The sequence below is a fragment of the Mycteria americana genome, chromosome Z (assembly GCF_035582795.1).
Source record: "Mycteria americana isolate JAX WOST 10 ecotype Jacksonville Zoo and Gardens chromosome Z, USCA_MyAme_1.0, whole genome shotgun sequence".
Classification (NCBI taxonomy): Eukaryota; Metazoa; Chordata; class Aves; order Ciconiiformes; family Ciconiidae; genus Mycteria; species Mycteria americana.
In genome coordinates, this window is record NC_134396.1 from 18462073 (window position 1) to 18489052 (window position 26980).

General features: G+C 40.8%; 1 long non-coding RNA gene across 1 annotated transcript; it reads left to right on the forward strand.

Moving 5' to 3' along the window:
- The first annotated feature begins 21265 nt into the window (after positions 1 to 21265).
- On the forward strand, positions 21266 to 26227 carry LOC142402716 (uncharacterized). The gene is made up of 3 exons (XR_012773446.1): positions 21266 to 21894; positions 22674 to 22745; positions 26048 to 26227. It is a non-coding gene; the product is annotated as an uncharacterized LOC142402716 (long non-coding RNA).
- Positions 26228 to 26980: the final 753 nt, after the last annotated feature.

Below are 26980 nucleotides of genomic sequence, written 5' to 3' on the forward strand. Positions count from 1 at the left end.
GGGCGGGGCCGGGCTGTTGCGTGGGAGGGAAGCGGGCTGCACCGGGCCGGAGCGGGGCCGGGCCGGGCCGGGCCGGGGGAAGCGGGGCCGTTCAGGGTGAAATCTGCCACCTCTGCCGTGCCTGCGCCCTGTCTCCTGGGAGCAGGCTGGGGGCAACGGCCTCTGCCTCGGGCAGCTTCTGAGGCGGCGCTGGCTTTGCCTGCCGCGGCTATGGCCTTGCTGTTAACTCCCTGTCAGCCCGGTGCGGCACACTGGTCTCAGCGGTCCTGCACTGCAGCTCCCCTGCCAACTCTCCGCTAGCCTGCAGCTTGTGCTGCTTTCCAGGGCTTCTGCCCCCGAGCTGGCAGAAGATTTCTAAGTATGGAGGTCCATCCAGGCAACAAATCCTCCCACAGGGAAATGATAGCTGCAGAGGATTTGTTTCTGCTTTTCCTATAAAGTGGCTTTCTGCATGGTTATGGGAAGGGATGTGGTTCAGCAGCTTGTTTTAATTGTATGACTTAATTCTGACTAGAGATTGGACCAAAATGCTCCAAAATACTCAAGATCCGTTATCAAGAGCACCTAAGGGCACGCCATGCAGCAGAAGTTTGCGCTTGTGGTTAGGCTGCAAAAGAGTGCAGCATCTGTGATGAGACCTGGAGACAAGGGCATGCTCTGAAATAGCTGTCTCGGGCAATTATGTACTTTTATAGCTGAAGTTAACTGCACTGAGACATGGTGTTTTATGCTCGTGTTGGCCAGTCCTACTTAAGAACTGGCAGTGCCTGCAGTGCTCTCTGAGGTTTCCAAGTGTATTGCAGAGCACGTAGGTTACAGTAAACTGGCATAGACAACTCTCATAAGGATGTCTGAAAGGAATGATTAATCACCTGCAATTCGAAGGCCAAGGGCCGGTTTCCTGGTCGCCTTTGGGATATTCCATTTCTCCTCTTGTACAAATGAAAAAAAAATATTTCTTACTATAACAATCCTAAAATACTTGCGTCAAAAATAAGATCAGTAGACAATATGCGTTGGCCCACCTGTGACGTTATCCTGCTCCAAATTAGAGGAAGCACTGGGGAAATAAAACATTCTCAATTGAGTTTGCCAGAGAAGCAAGTGAGTCACAGCTTTTTTCTAAAGTTACTGTATTAACTAGCATCCTGTCTTTGGAGGCTGAAGTATTTGAGGAAGGCCTCTGGCAAGCCAGACATTCTCTGGTCATTAACAAAGCAACCTCGTATATGCAGGAGAATCAAGGTTATGTCTCGAATACCGCAAGTCACAACTGTTAGAAAAAAGGAGGAAATTATGGCTCAGCAGGCAGAAGAAGGACCATATCTGCGTTCTAAAGCTAAGGGTGATGTGTGCTGTACATCTCGGAGGTCAGCATTCTTTTCTGTTACCGTAAATTTAGGCACCAGATCAAAGCACCTGTGAAATGATCTGGAAGATTTGATTATACCCCGTGTGAAGTGGCCAAGCAAACAAGCAAAGAATACATTGGTGGAGGAAATACAGTCTCTTTCTGTTAAGTATTCAGAAACAAATTTTCAGTAGATGAATGTAAGCAGCAATCCAATTTTGTCTTTAGTAATGCATGAAAGAAAAATTAAAACAATGAAGATGCAACAGTGTCTGTACATCTATATCTCCAGGCTTAAGAGAATTAAACATGGATTCAAAATTTCTCATCAGCCAAAGGATCAGAGTCTTAGTGTTTCAGCTACATTACTGTAGAGGCTGAGGTCTTTGAAGCAGTATTATCTTGACTGTTCAGATATCAGAGGGGCAAGCTGGTATGATTTAAAGCAGATATCGGGTAAACATAACATTTGGGAGCTGGCTGAAAACTAGTCTGAAAATTACTCAGCTACAATGGAGATTCTGATAGGCCTCTTTTCATGCAGCAGAAAAGCTGTGCCATCAGATCTCAAGAGCTATTATATTTTGGCAAAATTGTACCCTTACAGAAAAACCTGGAAGGAAATAGCAGTTTTGCAAAATCATATTATCAAGGAGCACTGACTAGCCTTCATAGTAACCTCTGTATTGGGGGACATGCATAACTTTTCATTCATAAAAATGTAAAAGGCAGGCTTTTCAGATGTTGGTTAATTGTTATTGAGGGTGGTTAGAGGACATACATCGCTGATTTCTACCAAATAAACCCACAAAAAATTAAAATTACATTCTTAAAAGCCTAAATAGCCTTCTGAACAGGGCTTGTGTTGGGGTGTACTCTTCATCACTAAGCAGAACTGGGTTAGCTAGCACCCAATCAGCATAACCTGCGGTTGATTCCCACACCTTAAAAAGGTGCCAAGTTTGCGGCAACTGAAAGAACTACTGGGGAGTGTTTCTGAAGAAAACCCGAGCCGTCTGGAGAGAAGGGAACTGCTGCCACACTGCTGCCAAGGACATGGCACTTCAGCACATGAGGATCCCATCGCTATCATGGAAACTGCACACGTGAGAGGCCTAGTTAACCTTACCAACAGGGCTGTTAGAAGTAGCAGTTACTCAGCCAACAGGGTCTATTATTACATTTTATAGAGCCAAAGCTTTTTGAGAGCCACAAACATCCTGTCGCTAGTGAGCTGAAATACAAGGTTAGGAATCCAATTGATGCCCTATTTTTTTTTGTAAGAACTGGGTCAAGCGCCAGAACTTTTAAGGCAGGGAGTACTTTGAGTCATTGCTATCCCTGGGCAGTCTCCAAGCAGTGATATTTAATAAGATCTTGAATTAATAAGCCAGTGAAGAGTAGGTTTGGAAACTTCCAGGAGTTACTCTGTATTTTGTCTGCCTTGCAGTATCATTTCCCTGAGCCTGTATCTGCTGGTTCTCAGACATGATCTCGGTTCAGGTCAGTGTTGGGAGAACAAGGAAACTACAGCATCCAAATTCAGCACAAGAGGTAGCCTGCCTAGGCAGATGCGTAGATAATAAATGCAGAACCAGGCTGGTGATGAGATGAAACCCTATGGAACTGTACATCTGTACTTACTTGCACACGTGTTGGGTGGATTAGTAATTACTGGACGTAAAAGGTTGGTTCCTCCATGGATTGAATAACCTGAACCACTGCAAAGTGATCTCACCCAATGCTGCCTAAATTGTCTTCTGCATGCTGATGTTGTGAACAAGAACAGAAAGAGTGCTCTAAGGGTTTGTACAAACATTCCAGCACCTAGTGTGTGACTCCTACAGCATGCTCCAGGCTGAACTGAAATTATACCCTTCTGGATCTGAATCCTTGAACACCTTAGATAAACTAGTTTTAGTACAAAGCGTTTTTGAGAAAACCAGGTCTTATCTGGGAAGCCTGATTTAAAGTTTGATCAATTCCAAATGACTGCTGTTGCAAGATTATTTCTGTCCAAAGACAAGACTTTTGTATTCTCAATTACCCCGCTGTGCAATTCCTTACAGTAGTTGAGATGAAGGGGGGAGCATTCCTCAAAGTACCGTAGCATCGGGAGTATTTTTAGGTGTCTTGAAATTGCTATTAAGTATTGTGCTTAACACAGCTATGCTGGACAAGCATTTTTAATAGGTTTCTGTTGATAGTATGATTCAAATTTTAATATGGAGAAGCCAAATAGCAATGTCTGTTTGTTGTTAGTGGGAGTCTTCTTTCTGGCAAAAGTTTTAAGAGTGTTTTTGAGAGTATGTGTGAAGTGAGACAAGAAGCTGGCTGCATGAAAGCACTGTTGACTTTGTGATGGCTTAGTAGCAATGAAACATCCACCCAAAAGCATACTTTCTAGTAATAGTTGTATCTGCACTTGAAATTCGGGAAGTGCCTACCCTTAACAGCTTTCATATAAGAGATTTGGGGTAGTTTCCAAGGACAAGGAATTGCATTGTGTGGCAGAACCAGTATAGCTGCAGTGCATGTGATAGCCCATCCATTTTATGGAGGAAAACTGTGTACTTTGGGTGTTTACACTGGCTCTAAACTGAAGAATTTTCTGCAACTAAATATTATTGCAGTTGTAGAACATGTGGAGTTATTGCTGTGTGGTAAGCTTTACAAATGTGTGATAAAATGAACGTGTAATGTAATCTCTCGCTTACTGCTGAGAGGACCCAGTAGTTTAAATATAAATCAATCTTTCCTTGAAAGGAATCATTCATAAAAGTTAATCTTCTCCCTTTTAGCCAAAAAAGTACACTGGCGCAGTTAGTTTGTTTAAGTGAAAGGCCGAACGAACATAATGGAGTAAAAATTATGTTGGTAATACTCAAGAATCCCTCTTTGAAAGCTCAGATAATACAAAATCCTAAGTTTCCAATTTAAGCTTGCCATTGTAGTGGGAGAATTCTAAGTCTAACAAAAATTTTACTAAGTTGCATGAAAGTTATCAGTAGTCTCTGTGGTAAATAAAAAACAGTTTGCAACAAGAGAGACAATTGGTGCAGTCCTGTTTCACAGGCTGGATGAGTTGGGAGTGATGGTGCTTGCAGCTCTCTTTAGTGGTTTACAAAGCAATTCGTCAACTTGTTTGTTTACAGAAACCATATTCTTACATGCTCCACCCAAGCACATTGGGGTAGGGAAAATGATCATGATGACAGAAAGAACAATTCGTAGCTTTGAGAAATATAAAGTTTTTTAAAAATACTTGATATTTGTCTTAAGTGCAAAAACACAAGAAGTATTTCTAACATAAAAACCCCCTTTTTGTCATACTTAATATGTCATAATTAAACAAAGATAATTTTATCAAACAGTTCCCCAAAAGTCGTGTTTTTTTTGAGGACAAGAGTGAAAAACTCCAGTCATTATATTTTGAGATTCCTCAAAATACTGATCTATAAAGAAAATGCCTACTTGGCTCTGAACACAGTGTACTGAGCTGTGCAGCCATATCAAGACTGTAGTGGAGCATTGGAAGCTATTAATCAAGGAAAGAGGAAGCAATATGTTTAGCCACATCCACAATTCGACTCAATCAAGAACATTTGTAACTAGGCAGGGAAGCCACAAACCACAGAACAAACATCGAGTTATAACAGATGAAATACCTACGTGAATCTAAAAAAAGGAAATTATAGTTCCTGTGGTAGTGAATACAGTCTGCCTTCTGATTAATCAGTGGAACAAGAAAACAGTTTAGATGTTTTTAAGTCATCTTAGAGGTTCCATCCTCTCTATCCGTGATACACTCATGGAGGGATCAATAGCCTGACAATCGTGGTCTGTCTGCAAGATCACAGCAGGCCTATACTAAAATAATTTGAATGGATGAAAAAGGATTTATCTGAAGAAATCTGGATTGCCTTTTGGGTGAAAAGAGTGGGTTGAAGACCACTTAGCTTTCAAACACTGTATTGGGTTTATGTGGGTTTTGGTAGCGGCGGGGCTGCAGGAGTGGCATCTGTGAGAAGATGCCAGAAGCTTCCCCAATAGAGCCAATGCCAGCCAGCTCCAAGACAGACCTGCCACTGGCCAAGGCCGAGCCCATCAGCCACGGTGGTAGCGCCTCTGGGATAACATGTTTAAAAAGGGGGGAAAAAACCTGCGCAATTGCAGTTGGAGAGAGGAGTGAGAATATGCGAGAGAAACAGCCCTGCAGACACCAAGGCCAGTGAAGAAGGAGTGGGAGGAGGTGCTCCAGGTGCCAGAGCAGAGATTGCCCTGCAGCCTGTGGTGAAGACCATGGTGAGGCAGGCTGCCCCTGCAGTCTATGGAGGTCCACGGTGGAGCAGATATCCACCTGCAGCCCATGGAGGACCCCACGCCAGGGCAGGTGAATGTGCCCTGAAGGAAGCTGTGACCTCGTGGAGAACCCACGCTGGAACAGGCTACTGGCAGGACCTGCAGCCCTGTGGAGAGGAGCCCACACTGGAGCAGGTTTGCTGTCAGGACTTGTGACCCATGCTGAACTTGTGTCCAGCGCTTGTGACCAAGCCGCTGGAGCCGGCTTGGAGCAGTGTGTTCCTGAAGGACTGCACCCTGTGGAAAGGACCCACACTGGAGCAGTTCGTGAAGGACTGCAGCCTGTGGGAAGGACCCATGCTGGAAAAGTTTGTGGAGGTCTGTCTCCTGTGGGTGGAACCCCACGCTGGAGCAGGGAAAGAGTGTGCGAGGAAGGAGTGGCAGAGACGATGTGTTATGGACTGACCGTAACCCCCATTCCCCATCCCCCTGTGCCTCTCGGAGCAGGGAGGAGGTAGAGAAATCAGAAGTGAAGTTGAGCCTGGGAAGAAGGGAGGGGTAGGGGGAAGGCGTTTTAAGATTTAGTTTTTATTTCTCATTATCCTACTTTGATTTGATTGGCAATAAATTAAATTAATTTCCCTAAGTCGAGTCTGTTTTGCCTGTGATGGTAACTGCTGTCCTTGTCCTTATCTCAACCCACGAGCCTTTTGTCATATTTTCTTTCCCCTGTCCAGCTGTGGAGGGGAAGTGATAGAGCAGCTTGGTGGGCATCTGGCAGCCAACGTCAGCTCACCACAACCAGTTACCTTTTTTGTGTGTGATCCTGGCTTCTCCCATAAACATGTAAGTTATTGTTCCTTTGGTCTGAGGGAGGAAAACTTTGAACGCTGGGTGACTCATTCATATTTCCAGTACATTTCCAGGCCATCTGACCCCTGCAAGATTCTGCAGGGCTTATGTCACTGCATTATATGCTGGCTGAGACGAGCATAACAGACTATTGTAAGCACAGCCAATGCTGTCCTTGGGTCACAATTTGGATGGTAAAATTTCTAAATACATTCTCTAAAAGGCTAAGAATAGATTGAGTAATGGACCTAAATTACTCAGTTACGTGATTAAGGGGTAAGTGTGCCATTTCTAGCCAATACTCAAGAGGTCTTAGCTCGAATCTGATAAATTTAATCTATTAAGGTGACAAAAATCTGCACTTGGCTGAGAAAGCATAAGGATTTGTTTGCATTGTTTGTGACTTTCAAAGCTGCCTTTCCAGACAAGGAATTTGATCTCCAATCCAGATAACACCTTCAGGGAGTGACAGGAAATTGTCTGTTGCTGTCCAATTAATCCTCATTGCTTTCTCTGTATTGCTTAAGATTCTAAGCATGATCAATTATCAAATTAAGTATCTGTGATTTATAAAATCACAAGAAAACTGTCATGATTTTTTTTCCACCAAAATATTCCAGTATTTATCATTCTGCCCCTCATTCATGCAGGTCAGGGAAGTCCATGGATACTTACTGATTTTCACTCACTGTCTCAAGGATGCCCAGTGCGTTTTGAGTCACTTGCTAGCCTCACCACAGAAACTACTGTATCTCCAGCCTGTATGTAATCTCTCTGCTATTTCAGCTATACTCTTCTAAATACCCAACCAGCTTATGTTAAAGCTGCCTTGTATAAATTTGTGCAGGATTCAGTCACAGCTCTGGCTGCAATGTAGACGTACTTAAAGCCTTTGAAGAGCAACATCTTAGAAAATTCATTTTTGGTTGGCACAACGGCATCAGAGTACGCTAAGACAGAGGCAGAGTCGGGGCAGAAGCTAAAACACAAGGCAGAGTAACACCAGTATTAACAGACTTTGGAACATAAAAAAATATTAGACTTGTATGATGTTTATTAAGCACAGAGTACTTTCCTAGGCATTTTGAAGTTCTGTCTCCTAGTAAAGTGCAAGTCAGCAGGCTAGAGTGAAGTTTAAAGTCTTAACCAGCTTTTGAGCAGAAATAACTATGGATAGCAGTGATAGTTTGGCAGATATGTGTTCCAGCATTTTGGGATCCAATGATACTGGAGACAGTTCAAGACAGAGGACAGCCTGCTGGGTAAAGAAATGCACACTACTGAGAAAGTCTTGCAACAAAATTCTCCAGGGTGCTATGGGAACACTCCACACAACGGCACAACACTCAGCTTATGAAGTGAAAGGTCACAATAATGCTGCCAATGGTACAGGCAAGCCTTCGTCCTGAGTGTTCATATCCAAGCACGTCAGGATGAGACCCCTACATCTAGGAGATCTGAGGTGTTCTCCTCTACACATGAGCAGAACGCCTGCCACTAGCTTCACTTACAAAAGAAGTTTTCATCCTGATTAAACTGTTCTGGAGAAATGCTGGATAGCATCAGCTGCTGTCTGTAGACATAGCTACACCCGAAGCTGCTACATACTTGAGTCTGATCCAGTTACTCAGTACAGGAGAAACAGATGGTATCTTCATCTGGTTCCATCTTCAGCTGAATTGCCATGTGATCCCACTGCCAGCACTGACGAAGGGAAACAGTCCTGGTAAAAAGAAGTCCAAATCTTCTGCTGAGAGGCCTCCATGCTTCCCAGCGGATGGATAAAATCCCTCCTTAAATCCAGATGGTCAGATTTTGAAGAGTAGTTAAGTCCGAGAGAGCTCATACAGAGCTACTATTTGTAGTTTAAATGTGTGAAGGGGTTTAGTAGTTGAGGAATTTAAGAGTGATGAAGGGGAGATGAGTTTTGTTTCTTGTTGTGGTGTCACTGGGCATTACTGTTTGGCAAGCCTCTAAGTAGGCATTCTGCAGTGAAGCAGCAAAGTTTAAGGATGTGGGGTGGGAGAGGGCAGTGTTAGAAATAATACATGTTTCTGTATCCAATTAATGTTCAGCATTTGTAGAAAGTGGTTGTTTCTGGGATTCTTTATTACTGTCACGTGATTGCTGATAAATAGCTGGGCTGAATGAAAATCAGGCTTGTAAAAAAGGAGAAGAACAGCTATTATTTTTAGAAATAAATATTTTTCCTCTCAAGCAGTATCTCAAACTCTTTGCACAAAAATTAACCTTCTGACTGTAGGCCCTTCAGAATAGAAACAATGTCCATATCATTACTTTATAAAGTTGTTTGTAGGCAGAAATGGAACATGGCCTTTTAAACTGAAATTAGAAGGTTACCTGTGTCAGATTTTATGCTACTATTCTCTAGCCCATTTAATGAGTCTTACTGTTTACAGTTCTTACATACATGCCTCAGGCAAACAATTTATTCTATGAGCAATAGAATATTCAAAACTATTTTCTTACAGATTTATGTTCTATATCCTCAATTCAATGTCCTAACTCACCCTGCATCCTCCCAAGGCACCACCCCATCTGGGTAAGCATCAGTCTGTGCTATGACTCATCTAAAGCTATGTTAATACAGGTATATATGTCTTGGTCAGTCAGCTGATACAAAGCATAAGCTGTGTGTATGTCAATGGCAGATTTTTCTGAAACTTGTAAAAAATGCGTTTACCCATTGACACTTCACCGGTTGAATCAGATGACCTCTTGAGGTCTCATCCAATCTGAAATATTTTGTGATTCAGCATGGTTAAAATTAAATTACCCTTGGATACTTCAGCAGTTGGACTCATCCAACATGAATTATTTTGCAATTCAGTGCAAAAATTGGCCAGCACATTCAAATATTATTAGGTGTGGAGCGGCAGGGACACAGACTGATGGGTGGCAATTGTGTAAGCCTTGTTTTCTCAAGCATTTGCATACACAGCATACCCAGCTGCGGGCAGCATACCCAGCGTAGCATACCCAGCAGTGGGCGCCGAGACTGGCACTTCAGTGTTGCTAGCTCAGGCTCAGCTTCTCATATTACCAAGGTTTACTTTCAGCATCTGTTCAACAAATTTGCTCCATACCTGACATTACTGAAATGAAACCTAATGACACTGTAAGCTATTATATATTTTGACAATCACCTATTTGGTTTCAGCATAATATAGCATACATAAGACAAAGCAATTTTTATTATAGTATTGTATATTTACTTTAAGGCTGTGGTGTTGTTTTCTTTTGCAGAGAAGCTGGTCATCCATAGGAATAGTTTTTATTAATGATTTGTCATGTGCTTGTTGTTAATTACCAGCTGACACCTTTTCCAGCCAGTCTTTGTTCCTAGAATTGCATCATATGACAAACACATCTTAACAACCTTTTCTGTTGATGCAAGATCTAAGGAATTCTGAGTTGTTATTCAAGTTCCTGTTGGTAATTTCTTGTCGTCATACTGTGGCAAATCCTTTCTGTTTCTTGTCATCATACTGTGGCAAATCCTTTCTGTTTAACTGTATTAAAGCTATATTCTGTATGTTTACTTCTTTTGGAGATACTCAGGTTGTCATAACCTTAGTTCTAAAAAATGTAAGACTAACAATGTTTAAAATAAGGGAGAGGTCTTTTATTAGACAAATATAGTTGGGGGAAAAATGTGCTCTTCTTTAAATATTGTTAATTGATACTATCAGTAGCTGTTAAATTCTATTCTTTTTCCTTTACACTGTTTACAGGATCCTTTTCAGTAGTATATGGTTTGTTTTCTTAATGATTATGTTACTTTCTATTTGTTGAACACTGAAAGATGGCCCTGTATCTTTTGCTCGGTAATTCCTTCTTTGTTTACCAACACAGAAAACTAATTTATGCATTAATCACTCTATTTCTGCTTATTTAAAATATCACTGGTTCTTCTGTAATTAACAACTGCATTCTTTTTAGTGACTTCCTTTTTTCTATAACACTTGATGGACTTTAACCTATTCTGTCTTTTGATCATTTTCAGCCAAAGTTTTGAATATGTCTGCTGACAGAAACAGATGTACTGAAGATCTTCACCTGTTGCCATTAATTCAAGTCAGCTGCAATGTATTCTGATTTTATTGGATATATCAGAGGAGTTCAACATCTTGAATCTAAAATTTCTATCGCCTCATCTCTTATTTACCTTTGCTCTAGTGAGATACTGATCATTTCCTTCTGGGAAGGGATGTTTCACTGGTGACCTCATTAATAACAGGAGACTCCCATCTGGTGCCTTTGTGTAGCATCCCTTCATTTGAATTTCACAAATTGCATTTGGAATTTTCCTGAGGATTCTGAGTGGTACCAAATGTATTTTATATGACAATGAAAATTATTTTTTACTGCAGGACCCTATTTTTAATTTGTAGAACTGCAAAAAGCTTCAATGCCATTTCGGTCACCAAAAGTATAACTTTAATGTAATTGATTTGTAATTCCTTATTACAGCTATCTGAATGTGAGTCTCCACAGTCCCTCAAATCTGCATTGTTATTGCACTAATATTTTACAGACATGTACGTGCTTAACTTTACTACCCTGAATTGTTTAACTGACTTGAAAGGGACATCTTCCATTCCAAGTCGTAGGGCAAATATTTCACATAAGCTATTTCTCTGGACCTGTTTGCAGTCAGAGTAGGCACTAAGAAGCAGGGGAAGGGATCTGGGAAAAGGCTGGTATAAAAAGGGCAACCTGCAGTGGGGCCATAGGTGGTGGCAACGTACTTCTTTTGTTAAACAATTACCAAGAGCCTGGCTTCAGTGTCATTTGACCACAGCTTTTAAGTGGCCGCTTGTACAGAACTCAAGGTAGGCTTACCTGGCTTAGGTGGAGTCAGATATTGCTACTTTTATTACAGAATCAGGAACTATGTCTGGGAAGGACCTCAACAGATCAGGCTGAACAGCCATTCTCCCAGAGCATAACCCACTGCAGGAAACCGGCTTCTGCCAGATGTCCCTGCCATCTCTTTTGTGATGTGTCCAACAACAGAGATGCCTCAGTCTTGTTAGGCAAACTATTATACCACCAAGTTTTCTTTGCTATGGGAACATGTTTCCTTGTGTCTAACTTATTTACCTTCTGCGGTTTCAATACTAGGTGAAGTCCTGCGCCTCTGTATCAGCTAGAATCTGTGGTATTAGCAAGGAATAATAAATTGGGAGATGCTGCAGTGGCTGCCAAGGCCAGAAGGGAGGGGTAAGCTGCAATGGGGTAACAAACTATACCATAGTTGTAGGCCAGAATCTTGAAGGCAAGAATATGAATGATCTGAACGATAAAAAGGCACTCGGGCCTCATCTCATCATCATTGGAAGACCTGTGTTTTCTCAGGTTTATGTAACCAAAAGTAAAGACTCTGAGTTTTAGCATAAAGGACTGCCTTTCACTTCAGAAAAGGATAACAGGGTAAAAGCAGCTGTTTCCTCGGGAGAGCAGAGATGGTTGGGGCTCTTAAGTCAGTAAGGATGGGGAGGTAACCCAAGGAATGGCAGCTAAGCAGTGAGAGGAAGAGCACCGGGAAGAAGAAAATAATGAAGAAACAATGGCACAGTGTTTATAGAGTCATCTGTGGGGGATGGAGAGACAATAGTGGCATCCTGTATTAATTAGAAGCTTCAAGCCTGTTTTGCTGGAACAAATGAGTCAGGAGGGTCCAAGGTATTTATTTATATGGCCCACTGTACAATACTGAATAGTTAAAATCTGGCCATTCAGAGGCACCCAAATGTCCTTCAACAAACACCCATATCTAAAAAAAACCCCCAGAAGTTTAAACCTTTATTAACCACAAAGAAAAGAAAAAAGCAGGGAAAGCAGTTGAGGGAGATTTTAACCACATCTCTTACTTCCTTTGCCCATAGCTGCAGTAATGGTTGTTGGTGTTGTTTTGTATCTTATATCAGATATCATATATATCAGATATCTGAAACTGTTGTATTTGGCAGCCTTTTAGGTGGTATTAAAGATGGTAATAACGGTTCTTATTGGATGAAGAAGAAGTTAAAATGATGAGCCAGAGCTGTTGTTGTTACAGTTGTGGTAAAAGCCTGAATCTGCCTTCTAAATGATAAATTAAGACAAGTACACACAAAAGGGGAAAGGGAAAAAAAAAAGCCAAGTTAGAAAAAGCACCTTCTGTTCCTGCTCCTGACTTTTATTTACAGCATTGTTGCTAGAGGAGACTGAGCATAGCACATGGTGACTCCAAGACTTTGCTTTTACGAGCACTGAGCTGTTTAAAGCTTTGGGTGCTGCCAAAAAGAGTGATCTAGCCAGCTAAGACATAAGCTGAAGGCATAGGAAGAGGAGCAGAAGGAAGAAGACGTTGGGGAACAAAAGGGGCACCAGTGAAAAGATGTGACGGCAGGAATACAATTGTCTTCCAGCAGCTGGCGGAAGAGGCAGTATCATGCACACAGCCCTCTATGCACTGCTCTAGGCAGGGTGTTTCTTAGGACTGAGGAAAGGAGACCCAGAGGGTTCACAGTGGATCTGCTTGTTTGCCACACAATCTTTTCATGGTCCTTGGATGGGTACCTGGAGACCTTTTTAGGTTTAATCTTTTCTGACTTGTAGAGATAATACTGTTTTACAGCCTGCTACCTCTGCTCAACACTGATGTTTCCTGGCTGTCTTTTCCCTGTCTGAGCTTCTCTCAGGACATGTGCCTTTGAATATCAGATAATCAGATAATCTGAGCTGCTATTATAGTTTGAGAGCCACGCATAACTCTGCAAATACCATGATTTACCATGCCACTGACTGTGTTTTCTTTAAAGAACCATTACACTTCTATTTGAGCTGGAATGGATACAGGGTAAACATGAACCAGCCCTCATGAACATTTTTCTTCCTTACCTTGGGAGGAAAACCTAATTTTATAAGACAATCATAGGATGGTTTGGGTTGCAAGGGACCTCTAAAGATCATCTAGTCCAACCCCCCTGCCATGGCAGGGACATCTTTCACTAGATCAGGTTGCTCAAAGCCCCGTTCAGCCTGACTTGGAACACTTCCACAGTTGGGGCATCCACAACAGGGCAACCTGTTCCAGTGTCTCACCACCCTCACTGTAAAAAATTTCATGAAAGTTTATTTCTTGTTTATTTTGCTGCAGCTCTTTTAGGACTGAATGACCTCTCTACCTTTCTTTGTTCCCTGCTGTTCAAAACGGTTGGTCTGGCTGGGCTTCCACACGGGAGCTCAAGCCCTGTGTTTCTCTTCAGCCAACAGCAAATATTCTCTTAACTTACATTTAATAATATTTCCCATCCTACAGTCTACTTAGTAGTTCCTATCTTTACCACACAATTTTGGATTAACTGTATATCTTTTTCATACCAACTGAGCTGGACTTTTGTACTTTGGACAACTTGGGACACAAATTTCTGTCCCTCAGGCCAGGGCCTTGGTGGGAGGCCAAGCCCCTTCACTCCCTTGGGCTTGTAGGCAGAACCAGCTGATTTTGTATGAAAAGATTTCAAGAAAACCAAATGCTTTTTTCAGTTATGTTCAAATTTCTTCTTCACTTTGACTGGAAATAAAAACTGTTTCAGTGACATTAGGTAGAAATGCAAAGAAAACTTTTATTTGTTTTGTTTTCCTTCTCAAAGGTCAGAGGAAAATATTTTTATTTCATTATGAAAATGAAATTTTGTGAATCTTTTAAATAATATAAGCATTTTCCTTGTGAAATACTGAGCAGTTCCAGATTTATTTTGCTGGAATCCTGTGGCTTGTAAAGTGCAAAGAAGCAATGGGAGCTATTGTGCCTTCAACCTACAAAAGGGTTTTGGGGCCCAGGAGGAATTAATTGGTGCCTGAATAAGGGCTGAGGACTGTTTTGTAATTAGATCTTCCACTGCCCTGAAAGAAGCAGTTTCTCCAATTTAGCCACATTAATACATTTTACACCTATGAACTCTGTCAGCAAGAGGAGCTGCAGCCTGGAGGGAAATGGAAGGTGCGGCTGTAGAGGGGGGAGAAACTGGGGGGTGGGATCTGAAGTGATGAGTTTGTTGGAGACAGACTGATAGCTCAGAAATGCACTCTAAGTAATTTTAATGGACTGTAGTCGATGATGGAGGTGTGAAGCAAGTCAAGAAAAAGGAAGGTTGAAAAAATGCAGCATATGCTGTGATGCAAGTGCATTTTCATGATGATGCATCTGTACAGTTGTGAAACACTGAGATGCTTGGGGATGACACAGTGAGTGTGAAAGTGAAACAGAGAAGCTTTCAGAGCACTGCAGCAAGAGGTAAGCAGTTTGTTTCACTCTTTCCTCCTGTTCAACTTTCCCTGCTTTTGTTTTCTTCCTAATTTGTTTGTTGTTTGCCTCTTTCCTCTCTAACTCCATCACTTATATTCTTGATGCTTGGCCTTCTTTGGGTGCCCCGATTAAAATATAACTACACTTTCAGATTAAAAAAGGCATTTTCTCTACTACGTTTTCCTTCAACAGTGTAATTTGACTGTCCTGGTTTCAGTTGAGACAGAGTTAATTTTCTTTATAGTGGCTGGTATGGGGCTATGTTTGGATTTGTGCTGAAGACAGTGTTGATAATACAGAGATGTTTTAGTTGTTGCTGTACTAGTCAAGGACTTTTCAGCTTCCCATGCTCTGCCAGGTGCAGAAGAAGCTGGGAGGGGACACGGCCAGGATATTTGATCCAAACTGACTAAAGGGCTATTCCATACCATATGGCCTCATGTTCAGTATATAAAGCTGGGGAAGAAGAGGGAAGGGGGGACACTTGGAGTGATGGCGTTTGTCTTCCCAAGTAACCATTACGCGTGCTGGAGCCCTGCTTTCCTGGAGATGGCTGAACACCTGCCTGCCCCTGGGAAGGAGTGAATGAATTCCTTGCTTTGCTTTGCTTGCGTGCACGGCTTTTGCTTTACCTATTAAACTGTCTTTATCTCAATCCGTGAGTTTTCTTACTTTTGTTCTTCCGATTCTCTCCCCCATCCCACCGAGGGGGAGTGAGCAAGCGGCTGCGTGGTGCTTAGTTGCCGGCTGGGGCTAAACCACGACATTGACTTAAAATGTTTTTGGTATATGAAAAAATTGAATTGAAATTTTGACCCTATAATATTTTTAAAATTTCCAAGTTGTTTTCTCTCTTGCTTATGAGTATATACAATATAGAGATAAAGATACTTTATTTTCTTATGTTCTTCCTTCAAAAATGACTAAAATTTAAATCAAAGCAATAGTCTTTGTGTCTTCATCTTTGACCAGCTCTTCTCTGCATCTTTTTTACTTCCATTTTCTTTCATTTTGCAATTGGCACTGCCAATTGCAGAGGTTATTTCTGATTTTTAGCTACAACTCCTGGTTCCTGTGAGACATTTTGTAGCCTTTTGATTCCAGTGTGGAGTCATATCTATGAAAGGGACGTCATTAACAACCTCTTGTAAGCTCTTGTAATAACAACAGGGAGGAAAATAATGCTCTGAGTATATTCCAGTGTTCAGCAAGTACATAGGTTTGTCCCGCAACCAAAGTAGTGCCTGGAGCAGCACATATACCCTGAATTACAATGTAATATATGGGTCTGGTTAAATCATTGCATTGTTTCTTCTTTTTAACTATTTTTTTGGTTAAAGGAAATCAAACAAGTTGTGTAATTAATTTGTAATATATATATGCTGTATTTTCTTTTCCAATATAGTGATTTCAGTCAGTAACAACTTCTACTGTTCTCACTAACGCTGTCGATATGTGCATTCAGTTTCCTTCCTGATAGACAGGCGAGACAAGGAAGGAGCAGGCAAAACTAAGACAGCAGTCTGCATTCTGGAGGTAGCAGTTTGGCTACTAGAGAAGGCACTAAGGAGGTCCATTTGCATCAAAACTGAATTCCAGCCTAGGGGTTTTTTTTTTGTCAACCTTTTTATATAGACATAAAGTACAGACATAGCATTGTGCAGCTTTCATAAATCAATAGCTGAAGACATTCCTTATTTCAATTTCAAAAGCATACACCCAAACCCCAGAAATTAAACTAGTTGCAGATACATTCCAGTTAATCTTCTGATTTTAGATTTTAGTTCCAGTTCCTGTACAGCTTCCCAAATATTCTACCTTAATATTTTTTCTCCATTTTGGCATGAATAATTCATCAGTTTGGAAGGAATCACAGGGTTTTTCCAGTAGAAGCAGAAAATGAAGATGCAACTAGGTATTTAATGCAATCCAGGGCTTTTAGAGAGGATATTTCTTTGAGTACATTTGAACTCACATAACAGGAGCAAGTTTCTCTGTTCTCAGTTCCAAGCCTTTTTCAGCACAGGCAGCCCAAAAGCTGCTTTAGTTTTGTTCATGGTCATGTTCTTGCTGCTGTTTTGCTGGTCATGTCTTGCTTGTTTTGCCAACTTGTTTGTCTGCATCTGCAGAGCTTCTCTTCACTGCTCTGTTTGTTAAAAACATGTATACATATGAATGCCTACGCACAGACGAACACACACACACACGCACACGCACACACAGAGAGACAGTTCTGCATTCAAATCAGTCCCATATGTCTGCACTATTTCCCACCCTTGGGGAGAATGCATGGGACCCTACAGCTCAGCTGTTGCCCTACCCTCATCGTGGCTTAGTCCTTGTGTGACTGCTTTGCTGCACTTTTAGCCATTGCTGAACAAAGGGGTCCCTCTAAATTGTTTCCTGAAATAGGCTGAGTGGAAGATAATTACCATGCCAGCAACTTCAGCGAAGTGCTGCAATTGACCACAGATCAAAGACTCATTCACTGGGAACTTAGCTGATGGAGAACCACAGAATATTCTTTATAGCTGTATCGTAGGAAACTGAGTAAAACACAAGAGTTTAGTTCTACTTCTGGAATTGCTCTTCAGTGAGCACTGTGTTGTCTAAATACCACATATTTTAATGACATTTTTTAGTAAAAATTTCAGGTCAACTTTTCTAGTTTTTCTTTTCCCATTGGGTGTCTAGTGAATTTGATCATTATTTGCATTATTTAAGCCTGAAGTTTTTATTGAAGTGCAGGCAGATAGTGCCTAAAGATAGAATTTAGGGCCCAGGCTGCCAGTGTGTTATTAGTTTCCAGAGATATACGGATGCTTATGGTGTGTTGAGACTGAAGTGCAGCATTAATTGAAGTTTGCTACAGGTAGTCCTGCTTTGGCAGACTCTTTCCATTGTTTAAAGTTTCAAGAGTCCAAAATTCCTTTGTTAATTTTTAAATTTTGTTTTGTTTTCTGCTGCAATTTTAAATTTAAAAGTGATGTCTTCTAGGTTCTTCTCGGCTGGATCCCGTATCTGCCAGCCTTTATTTGTGACACACATCTGAAATGTATACAGAGAGTTTTCCTTCCCTAGCACAGAACACTCCTCATGGCTGGGTTTACCTTTTCCTCTGGCTCTCAGAAGTATTTTTGTCAGTGCAACTTATCAGATAGCTTGAAACTGCTTAGACAAGCAGTCATTTAAACAATTTTATTTCCAGAGATTTAGTAATAAGTATAAAATGCATATTGATCCTTGGAGCAAGCCTTACTTCTTTTTGATGAAGAGCTCTATTTAATTTATACCAGTAAAATCATCTGTTCCCTTGTGATGTTCCTTACCATGAAACAGGCAAAGTTATACTTCCATGCAATGATATTATCTATCACAGGTAGGGACCTTGTATGTTATGTACTTATTCACTTATTTTTATAGGATTTACATTTTAGCTTTCTGCAAAGTAATGGAACAGGCAATTTTTAGATTTTAGGTTGGATGTGCCTTTGTAATATATGTTCTTTTATCTTGTTTCTTTCTAGGTTCTGTCTTTGAATGCCACTGAAAAAGGTATTCCAGAGTTTAGCTTATTGCTATCAAAGCCAGAAGCCTCTGAGCAGTGAGGGATTTGTTTCATGCCCTGTGTCACAATTTTATGTTGTCATTGTTAATATGACAACATGACAATATGAGGTTTAGACTGGATATTAGGAAAAATTTCTTCACCAAAAGGCTTATCAAGGACTGGAACAGGCTGCCCAGGGAAGTGGTTGAGTCACCATCCCTGGAGGTATTTAAAAGACGTGTAGATGTGGTGCTTAGGGACATGGTTTAGCGGTGGACTTGGCAGCGTTAGGTTTACGGTTGGACTCGATGATCTTAAGGGTCTTTTCCAACCTAAATGATTCTATGATTCTGTGATTTCCAGGCTGTGTTTATATAAATTGTGGTTTAGGACAAGACTAGTCTGGCCTACTTGTGTGTGTGGGAAATGCAAAAGGGTTTTGGATGCCTTCCTTGCTCCCAGTTGTTGCTACCAGTAGAGTGAGTAGAGCATGGAGCATAAGCAGATGCAGGTGATAGTAGCGGAGGGGACAAAGCTACTACTATAACCTACTGCAGAGCTCCTGTATAGTCACTGCTTTCTATTACAAGCTGCTCTTCTGACAGAGGTGGGCCAGGTGGTGCTCCAGCATTAGCTCTGCCTTGGTTAGGTGCCAGACTACGGAGCAGTAAAGTGGCATAATTGCAAGAATAATTTTTCTTTCCCAGAGCAGTGCAAGGAAGTGAAAGGGAAGAATCAGGACCCTGGGTTTCTGATGATATGGTTCCCAGCCTGTTGGTGGGAATAACAGCTACATACTGCTCCAATTGTGTAAGTTGTGTAAGGGTCAGAACTGTCTTTTGCTTCTTGGACAAAAAAATTCAGAAAGTGAGATGAAAAGGGACTTTTCCCAACAGTAAAAGAAATTTTCCAATGGTGGCATCTGGTTCATGTTTTCTTAGCAAAGTAAACTGTGCTCTGCACAAATCTTGGCTACTTTGATCTGAGGCCTTCAGGGATTTGACACATCCCCAACAGAGAAGGGCAGCATTTATATATTTCTGAAGTATTTCAGCTACCAGCTGTCCTTCGGTCTGTTCACCTCTCACTCTGGCATAGCCATTGCATCCCTTCTGTCCTTTCACTAGGACTAAGGACGAGGATGAGATGGGTCACTATAGCAGCCCTTTACTGACTATAGATTTCTATACATGGAAAATTATTTTGTAAATAGTGATTCTTCCTGGAACCATACAAACCCAGATGTTGTAGTGGCAGAGAAACATACACTACTGAGGAATGAGACGGCACCGTGCATTATCATAATTTGCTTTCCCACTAGTGCTCTCAAAAAAACTGAACTGTGTTCAGTTTTGGGCCCCCCACTACAAGAGGGATATTGAGGTACTGGAGCGTGTGCAGAGAAGGGCAACGAAGCTGGTGAAGGGTCTGGAGCAGAAGTCTTATGAGGAGCGGCTGAGGGAGCTGGGGTTGTTTAGTCTGGAGAAAAGGAGACTGAGGGGAGACCTTATTGCTCTCTACAACTACCTGAAAGGAGGTTGTAGAGAGGTGGGGGTCGGTCTCTTCTCCCAGGTAACAAGTGATAGGACAAGAGGAAATGGCCTCAAGTTGCGCCAGGGGAGGTTTAGACTGGATATTAGGAAATTTTTCTTCACCGAGAGGGTTATCAAGCATTGGAACAGGCTTCCCAGGGAAGTGGTTGAGTCGCCATCCCTGGAGGTATTTAAAGGACGTTTGGATGAGGTGCTTAGGGACATGGTGTAGTGGTGGTCTTGGTAGTGTTAGGTTTACGGTTGGACTTGATGATTTTAAAGGTCTTTTCCAACCTATATGATTCTGTGATTCTGTGATTCTGTGAAAAAGAAAGATATTGAATGCTGAAATACAAGAGAGAACACAATGGAGGATTAGGATATTATAGGCATCTGGCTATACAGTCATTATACTGTGGAAAGGAAGGATGCAGGGATGTGAAGACAAATGACTGAGGAACAAAATTTCCTAGCTGAATTATGGTACTTTCTTGTAGGGTGTATTGTCTGGTTCTCCAACGAACATTGGGGGATCCAAAATTGTTTTGATCATTTCAAGTGCAGAATGATTAGCTAATTGTTGAGAAGTCTCCAAACGGATCGTCCTGACAGGATGCTTCAACTGATAGAGATGGCTGAAGATATATTCTGTTTCCTAAAAGAAAATCTTAGTCACCTAAGCTTTCACTGGAAAGTTTGAATACATCCTCCTGTTCTTAGCAGACCCAATATAAAAACATAAAATAAAATAGTCTAAGTCTTTATTTTAAGCCTTTTCTGCACTGTTTGAAAATATATTTGCTACTTTTTCTGCAGATTTTTAAGTGTCCAGTCAGGATCAGTAACAGGCACTATCCCAAAAGATATCAAAACAGTCCTGAATTCACTGACTGAACTCCAATGCTGTAAGGCCATTTGTACAGGCAGACATTTGAGCCAGCAGTAAGATTCTTGCAGGACTGTGTCCTGAGACAAGAAGTAATATATCAAATAGAATAAAAGAAAGGAACCAATGAAATATAAACGGTCTTACCATACATTTGTTTCTATTGTTAATATAGATAGATGAAGATGTTAATGGAATCTAAAGGACTACATTTTTGGCTATGGCACAACAAGCTGTTTTATGTATGAGCTGTATGTAATTATATTGAAAACAAACTTTGCTTCGAGAACATTTTTGGCTCCACTGTGCAATAACACAAAGGGCCTTTGTTATGCTCTCAGCAGAGTTATTTATGGATTGCAGAGGACTTACTAAAGGACAGTTTCATCTGATGGTATTCATCCACTAACTAAAATTTAGTGACTTATAGTCATACAAATCATAATTACTAATATCATCAACCAGACAAAGATTTCTGAAACTAGAAATGGGATTGCTCTACAGATTCAGACCTGGAACGGCAGTAAAGTGTGGGGTTTCAGATCCAGGGCTTTGCACGAGCCAGAATGGAAAATGCGACAAAAGGCTTTGCATAATTCACATCAATTATAATCATCTTCAGTTGAATTGAAAATGAGGCTCTTGGTCTCTTAAATGAAAAAAAAAGTCACAGAGAGCAGAGGGAGCTAACTGGCTGTTGGGAAGAAAGGAATGCCAGGGCAAAGTGGGTTTGTGAACAAATGCCAGAAGCTCCTACAGGACCTTATGAAGCTAGGTAAGGGCACTGTGCTTTCCTCTAGCTCACCTAAAACTGCCATTACATTAAAGGATTACTTACAGAAATCCTGCTTTCCCCAGATTTTTCCTGCTTGACCTGTGGGACTTCGGAAGCATCCAACATCAACTTTCTGTTCTACTTCAAACTCAGCATGACCATGGACAAGCTCTTTAGGGCCATATTCAGACCACTTGCTATCAGTACAAACCTTTGGTTTCACAACTGCTGTGGTGTCTAGGTTTAAGAGTGTGCCGCTCAGCAATTCAGGGCACCGTTTATACAAGACTGGAAGATCCAGCTTCCCTATGGCACCAGTGGAGGAGGTATTTATGATAATGAAGTTAACTGAACCGGTCTGAATGTAGCCCCTGTTCATTCTTTTGCTTTGGTTTCCCAGCTGTAAAATAGGTAGTCAGTAGTTATTTACTTCACTGGGTTCCTGTAAAATTAAACATGTTAAAAGACTATGAAGCACTGAGATATTGCAAGAAGGGAGGTTATATAAATGTAATCCAATTATATAAGCTTCTTCAGATGAATTGCACTTTCATTACCATAACCTTCTGCTACATCCTTGTTGTTTATTCATGCTATTAGTTGTTGCAGAGACTAGATGTTATTTCAGATGAGGAATCCCAGTCTTATTTTCTTTACTCAGTGAAGAATTTTGTTTTGGTTGTGCACACTGCTTGCAGGTCATATTGGCTCCATCCATAGTTGCAAACATTGGACGCTTCTAACCATGAGTTTTCTGAAGAATTTTAGAATTTCTTTACTGTAGCATCTCCTTCCTTGCCATTTCCAGGATCCACTATGACCTATAGCTACCAGCTATCTCAAAGTTCGTTGTGACCCTGTGGGAAATGACAGCAAACACTGTTTGGACGGAAGGAGGTACATGTAGTAGGCTCAGGAAATAAGTAGACCAATTTGGCATCATCATCAGTTCACTGTTTACAAACTATTCCATGACATCGTGCTGTTCTTTAGTTATTAAACAAATAATTAACTAATAATTAACTGTTAATTTAGTTATTAACCAAAAGCACCGGATTCTAAGCAGGTCCTTATTGTTCTGGCATTGTTCTGTTGTCTCCTTTAGAAAGCACTGAGGGGCAGCAGGTTTTCATATGGAAAATATTACTGTGTTCCATGTGTAAGGAAATCTTGAGCTGTGAGTATCACACATTTTATTATTTTAATGAATTCCATGCATCAGGTCACTGAGGATTGTAACAAAAATGTCACTGTGTGTTCCTGTAAATGAATGTGATTTTTGCTGGTTTATGGAAGCTTGATGTATATGTTCTCTATGAGTAGAAAAAACCTGAAGAATGTCCTACCAGATGTGTCTGCAAAGCACCTTTTATAGCTGTAGGGGTGCCCATAGGATTGGATTCATAAGTAAGTCACAACACACACATGCACAACACACATTTAGGCACTACTTTTAGAAATGAGGCCGGGATATTAGGACAGAAGAATGAGAAGAGCTTTGATTTATTAGCTACAACTAGCTAGCCAAGTAATGAAATAGGCTATGTTACTCAGAAATCTCTTTATGCTTCAGATAAATAACTGTTTGTTAACCAGGCACCCTATTAAAACAGATTCTGTTGTAGCCAGACTATTAAACCGAGCTGTGAACAGTAAAGACATACCTAATAGGGAACGCTGTCCATCCTTACTTTTAGTGCCTCTGCTGTAGTTAGCCACACTGTGTGACTGTCTGTTTGCCTTGATCCTGGATACTCAGCTACGCCGCAGGGAAGCGCACCAGCCCAGAGGTCTGGAGTGAAGCGCTTTGGTCTGTCAGCATGGAACGCTCACCTATGTGATATGCCCGACTATTAATAACCCAAGGGACTGGGTTTAATAACTACTGATAATAAATTGGAATAATAACTGCTGATTTAGATCCATGATTTTCTGCATATATTAGTGAGAACAGAATAGCTAATCAGGTTTGCAAAGGATTTCTGCATGGTTTATGCATGAAGCTTTAAACCAAGGGCCAAATCCTTGTTAGGCCAAACAATTTTCTGCATACAATTTGAAATTCGGCAGTTCCAGGGGCCACCTGGCAGTTACCATTTGGACATACTCCTATCTCCTTTCTGTCATCAGCTGGGGACAGCTTCCTGACACAGCTCTTCAGTAACACCTCAGGGTACTCTAAGTATTCTGGTAAAAATTACAAGTAAAAATCAAAGGTCTGAGTTGCTACGCTGTTACACCTTGGGCAGCTTGTAACAATTCTGTCCAGCGTAAATGTAAAGCATGAATAGACCGTAATTCTTTACTTTCATACTCCTATGCAGCCTTCTTTCCACAGGCTTACATGACAAAACTGATGAACTATTTTAATTTTCTAGCCAAAGGCAACTGGAGTGTGAGCTGTCCTGGCCACGCTCTCACATCTTTGCAATATTCCATATTCCCACATGTCGGAAGAAGCTAGTGGGTAAGAGTCAAGCATATAATCTTTATGTCACCCAAGGATTGCTTCATTTCCAGGCAAACACAGCTAATCCAGTCTCTGTCCCCTTGTGCTGCTGTATCAGTGTGAACAGAATGGAGCACATACGGCTTCAGGTCCAAAAAAAAAATGCAAATCATCTTTCAAGTCAGTGGTGCAAATACTAATTATCTGTAAGAGTCCTGTCTGCCTAGCAGAACCAGCAGAACCAGTCACATTAAACATAGGTGTAGCAGTATGAAAGTAGGGTGGAATAACAATGATTTGTCTGAGACAAAAATTCTCATATGAATCAAACCATCAGGAAAGGCAGTGGAAGGTTTAAAGAATATAGCCTCAATTTGCTGTTCAGTTATGGGGCAGTCTTGCCAGGATAGCAGACAGAAACCTGGCAACATCTAGCCCTGCAGGAAGCAGTGGCTACAGTGGATGCAGCACTGCATGCCTGTCAGATCAGCTAAATTCTGCCCTATTGTGTGGGAGATGCAGTGTTGTACAGCATTTAATATTACACTCAGTGTCTCTTTGCCTGTGTTTTACTCACTGTGTAGGACAAACATACAAGTAGGCAGATTTAAGGATGTCTGGTTAAATTTCTTAACTATTAAGAACTAAACTTTGGGTATTTGCATTCTAATAATGTTGGGATTTCAGAGTAGTGTTAGAGGGGAGGCAAGGAGAAGGTAGTGTTCAGATATATTTTAAGTTTTACATTTGTTAACTACCTTCCAACTTTTTTCTTCACTGTCCTGTGACTTATAATTTAAAATCTGTTTGTCTACGTTGTATGCCATATGGTTTTTTAAAATAAGAGCTGAGCTGGTCGTATTCAAAGAAAAACTTCAGACCAGCCCTTTTATTCTGGCAGTAAAATAAGACTGAAACATTGCACAACTGGAGACTTAATTAGCTTTGACAGTTCTTGTAGAGAAAACACTTCCGTGTTAAGTAACAAATACAGGTGTAATTAAGTCGGTTCTGAACTTAAATAGAAATTAATTGCTTTTCTGATTTCTGTCTGTGTATACACATCTGAGAAGCCATTTGAGGTTCCACCTTTCCCCGTCCTGTAGCCATACAAAGAGTCGCCAGGAGGCAGTATTTGCACAGATTGCTACAAGCCGGTGTATTTTATGTACAATTTGATGGGATTTCATCATACAGAAAAGGTACGAGCAGAAATTACGTAGTGAGAAACAAGATTTTTAAAAAGCTGTTGCCTTAATAGGACACATCTTTGATTTTCCATGAAGCTGTAGTACTGTGATACTACTGAAAAATGCCTTTTTACAGAAAGGTTTGTAGCAAGAGCCAGCAGGATCTTCCAGCAAGCCAGCTGACATAATTGAAAAGAACATGCAAACTTTACTGCATACAAGCCTTTCGTTTTACAGGAAAAGACTTCCCTTCCAAATGTGGCAGAAGAACACTGCTGCTTGACCCTAAGAATAGTACAGTCTCTTTATTCTTGTTTTTTCTTGGGTGGAACTGCCCTACATTTTTTTTTGTTTGATCAGAAATAAAAATTGATCAAGGAATTTTGCATAACACCTACTATAAAGCTTGCTACCCTGTCTGCCAAAGGGCAAAGACTAGCCTACTAGGCTGAACAAGTTTGGTCTCTTTATGGCACTCTCGTGATTTGCAAACAGGTGAATTGCAAAGCAGAGCTTATTTGCTTTTGATCATTTCCCTCCCGTGTTTCAGTTTCACTTGATCTCTTTCTTCAATTGCACTGAAACGATGACATGCAAATGTTTGCAAATGAATGCTACAAAACACTCTTGACCCACCCATTAATAACTGGTAATGCTTGTAAAGCATTTTTTGATTGATGCATGTTTGCTGTTGCTTTGTTAGTCGTGAGATAGAATCATGCTGCTTCTCCCTATTCCAAACATACATTTATTCAATCTGCTTTGAAATTCATTTCTTAGCAACTACCCTCCACTCTGATTGCATGAAGTCCTGTTACCCAAATTTGCTTTTCTTTTCAGATTTACAACTTCACTGGATGCAGAAGCTCTGAGGTGAAGTTGACCAAAATACATGGAAAATCCATCGTCAGATTCCTAAAGTTGGGATGTAACTGATTGCTGTCTGTCTCAGGAGTTGTGTATATACAGAGGTATACACCATTGACAAAATTTAGTATCATAATTCCATGGAATTGTATGTAGTGGAGGTTGATATCTCATATAAAACTTACGACAGATACCATCTCTGTCAATAAAGTGGAATATAAAAAGTAATGAAGAATTTTTGTAATAAAGCAAGATGCTGAAGTAATGTATTTTATGATAATACTCTGCACATCCTATTTCAATGGTGTCTTTACTTAATTTAACGCATTGCAGGATGAAATGAGATTAGTTTGTTTGATATTTTAAGTCAATGGAGTAGAAAAAGATATGTGAATCCACTTCTTTTAATGCTTAGGTTAAAAAATGTCACTGAACCTGCCACTGCATTTGTGTATAGAGTTGAAAAATAAGGCATGAGCTACAAAGCGCTTTAGGAAGAAATTTGTGGTACATGGAGATTTCAGATTTGGTAGGATTCCTAGAAAACTCTGTTTTCAAAAGAACAGAGGAAAAAAATAGGTTTTCTGTGGTTTCGTACCTTACTCCAAAATTTCCTTCTTTACAAAAAAACCCCTCATTGCTTTCCTGCAGTTTGCAGAAAAAATCAGGGCAACACCTGACCATTAAACAGAACGTTTTTAGGCTTATTTTTTCATGGGGTTCTGGAAAACTTTGGAGCTGACTAAAAATGTGGTCATCTTCTCATGTTTAGCACAGAGAACTGGTAGTTTCTGAAGTTTATGTTTTTTTCAGAACCCTCTTGTCCTGACATTCAGCCTCATGAGTAAAAGTTTATTCTTTAGATAGCAGAGACTTTGGATTTTCTCTTCTGGATCTGAACTTCCA